A 3,304-nucleotide genomic window follows, 5' to 3' on the forward strand; every position below is an offset into this window, starting at 1 on the left:
ATAAATTGTTAACAAAATTTTCAATAACCCAAAACACTTTTTATAGGTAAACTACTACCTAGGACCCTGCTTATCTCCCTCCCTCCCCTGTCCTTACCTCTAAACTCTGCACCTGGCATGGAGGAGTAGCCTAGTGGTTAGGTGTATGGTTCAGGGGTGCTCACTTCAAATCCCCCTGCTGCTCCTTGTGATCTTGGGCAAGTTATTTAACACTCCATTGCCTCAGGTAAGGCTGCAGACTGTTTCTTGCTGACTCCGGTCCTGGCGCAGATTCAAAATGGCCGCCAAGAGTGACCTTGCAAGACTTCTGCAGAAGCCTTGCGAGGCTGCTTCAACTCCCAGTAGCCATTTTGAATTTGCGCCGGGACCGGAGTCAGCAAGAAACAGTCTGCAGGCGCTCTGGGCAGGAAAAAGGGGGCTCTTTCCTACCCTGAAGAGGTCACTAGACCACCAGGGCAGTACAGTATGGTAATGGAAGGGGATGATAGGACAACACTAGGCTCGACCGCCCGCCCACCAGCCTACCCGTTTGTCCGCAAATCCGGACAAATGGGCAGGCTGGCAAAGCCCACCCGGTTGCCCAGCCATGTCCTCAAAAAGAGGATATGTCTGGGTAAAACCAGACATATGGTAACCCTACATTAGGCCACCTGAGGCGAGGACCTCCAGCGGCACTCAACTGAGGCGGCATCACCCCTCACCCTTATTTACCCAACCCTTTCCCACCAATTTACCTTTTCTTTCTTGTTTTTCTAAAGGAAGTGACAGCGATTCCCAGAGGCTGCCCTGCCATCAGTCCCGGCCCCTTCTGTCTACTACAGCTCGCGTCCAAGGAAAAAGGAAGTTACGTTAGAGAGGCGGGCCGTAGTAGAGAGAGAAAGGGCCGGGACTGGAGACAGGGCAGCTTCTGGGAATCGCTGCCACTGCCTTTGGAAAATCGAGAAAGAAAAGGTAAATTGATGGAAGGGGGCTGGAGAAGGAAGGAGAGAGATGGCAGACCACGGTGGGGAGTGGTGGTGGCAGCTTATTCCTCACCTCGGGGGGGAGCGGTGGCTTGGCGGCAGCAGAGGCTCATTCCTCACCTCAGGGGCAGTGGCGGCTCATTCCTTGCCTCAGGGACGTTGGCGGCAGCAGCTCATTCCTCGCCTCAGGGAGGCAGCTCATTCCTCGCCTCAGGCAGCAGATTGTAGTGTGCTGCCCCTGGATAGGGCAATACTATTGAGAAAGGTGTGAGAAAAAAAATAATACCTGTGTGAAACATTCCATAACCTACAAAGAAGCAGGTAAAAATCAGTATTTGTTTTGGCTTTATCATTTGTTTCTTTACAATTAAAGGTGCTAATAACGCAAATTCAGTAGCTTCTGTCTTTATTTTTGGTTGTCTGTCATTTGGGACATCCACAGATATTATAAGCCTTAATGTGCAGAATTAATTTGTTTTGCTATAGAACACTGTGCTAGATGCAACCACCTTTGATAATGTCACAAACAGAATATAGCCTACAGAGATAAATACTATCCAGACTTACCAAGTATCTAAATATCTGCAAGAGAGCCACAGTCCTGAGCGCAGCTTTGCTGTATAATTAGTACTGTGGGACTGGCAGAAATGGTATTAGGTGGGAGACAACAAAAACTACTGCATGCTGGCCAGGGGTTAGGGGAAGGTGAGACGGGGCAGTGCCGGGCAGGGAGAGAAATAGGAGCAGTGCAGGGGTAGTAGGGAGAAAGACAGTGGGGCAGGGAACGAGACAGGAGCACTATGGGGGGGGGCAGAGAGAGAGAGAGAGGCAGGAGCAGTGCCAGGGGGAGGGCAAAGAGAAAGAAAATCACTGTTGGTGAGGGGGAGATAGACAGAGGCAGTGCTAGGTGGTGGTGGTGGGGGGGGGGGGGGTAGAGATAGACAAGAGGGGCAATGCTGAATGATATGGGAGAAACAGAGACAGGCAAGGGGGGCAGTGCCAGATAGGGGGATGTGATAGATGGCATGGGGAGAAAAAGACAGACAGAGAGAGAGAGAGATTCAGAGGCAATACTGCATGGGAAGAGGAGAGAGAGGGGCAATTCTGCACAGGGGAGAGAAAAAGATGGGGCAATGCTGGATGGAGAAGAGAGAGAGAGACAGGGGCAATATTCCATGGAAGGGAAAGAGATGGGGCAATGCTGGATGGGAGGAGAGAGACATAGGCAATGCTGAATGGTGCAGGGGGAAGAGGGAAGAGAGAGACAGAGGAAATATTGCATACCAGGGACAATGCTTGATGGTGGGGTGGGTAGAGACATGAGAGGAGATGCAGGATGGCTGGGAAAGAGAAACATGAGAGGAGCTGCTGGATAGAAGGGGGAGAGAAACAGACACAGAGGAGCTGCTGGATGGTGTGGGGGAAGAAAGATACAGAGAGGAGCTGCTGGACAGGAGCGTAGCCAGACAGCAGATTTTGGGTGGGCCTAGGCAAGAAGTGGGTGGGCACTAAGTGTTCTCCCCCCCCCCCCCAACACCAAAAAAATATCTCAGTTGGTGGGAAAATGATTCTTTCCACCTTGTCAGTCTGCAGCAGGCATGTGCTGAAAACTGAGCATACACAGGTGCTAGCATCGTGGATAGCAGCGTTTTTGTTACCATCAGGGGGAAGTTTTCAGCTAGCGGCGCTTGGGATCCCCAACAGCTACTGCTAAACGTGTGCTTCTGTTGAGTGGGCCTGAGCCCTAAGTTGATGGGCACCGGCCCACCCAGGCCCACCTGTGGCTACACCACTGCTGCTGGATGGTGTGGGGAAGAAAGATACAGAGAGGAGCTGCTGCTTGGCAGGTGGAAGAGAGAGAGAGAGAAGCTGGATGGAGGGAGTGGGAGGAGAGAAGAAAGAGTAACTGAAAGACTGGGGAATAAGAGGAAGGAGAATGGGAGGGCCAGGGTGAGGGAAAGAGCTGTAAAGCAGTAGGTAGATGGTTTATGCTTTATTTAAAATTTAATATACTGCTCTTCCTGCAAAAACATCATAGGGCGGTTTATATGAAAGGGAAAATTTAACATTAAAAGAAAACTAGAAAGGAATGCTATTTCTAAGACAGGAAAGACACCACTCATACAACAAAGTATTATAAATAATATAAATAACACAAATTAAAATAATCAACAGTGAATCTGTGGTGTGTGGCCACTCTTCAATCTCCAGACCAAAAGCCTCTGGAATAGGTATGATTTCAAGGCTGTAGGAAATTTAGGATAAGACACTTCTGAACAAACATTAGGCGGGAGGGCATTTCAAAGAGATGGAGCAGTACAATAGATAGAATGCACTATTTC

The sequence above is a fragment of the Microcaecilia unicolor genome, chromosome 1, assembly GCF_901765095.1.
Source record: "Microcaecilia unicolor chromosome 1, aMicUni1.1, whole genome shotgun sequence".
NCBI lineage: Eukaryota > Metazoa > Chordata > Amphibia > Gymnophiona > Siphonopidae > Microcaecilia > Microcaecilia unicolor.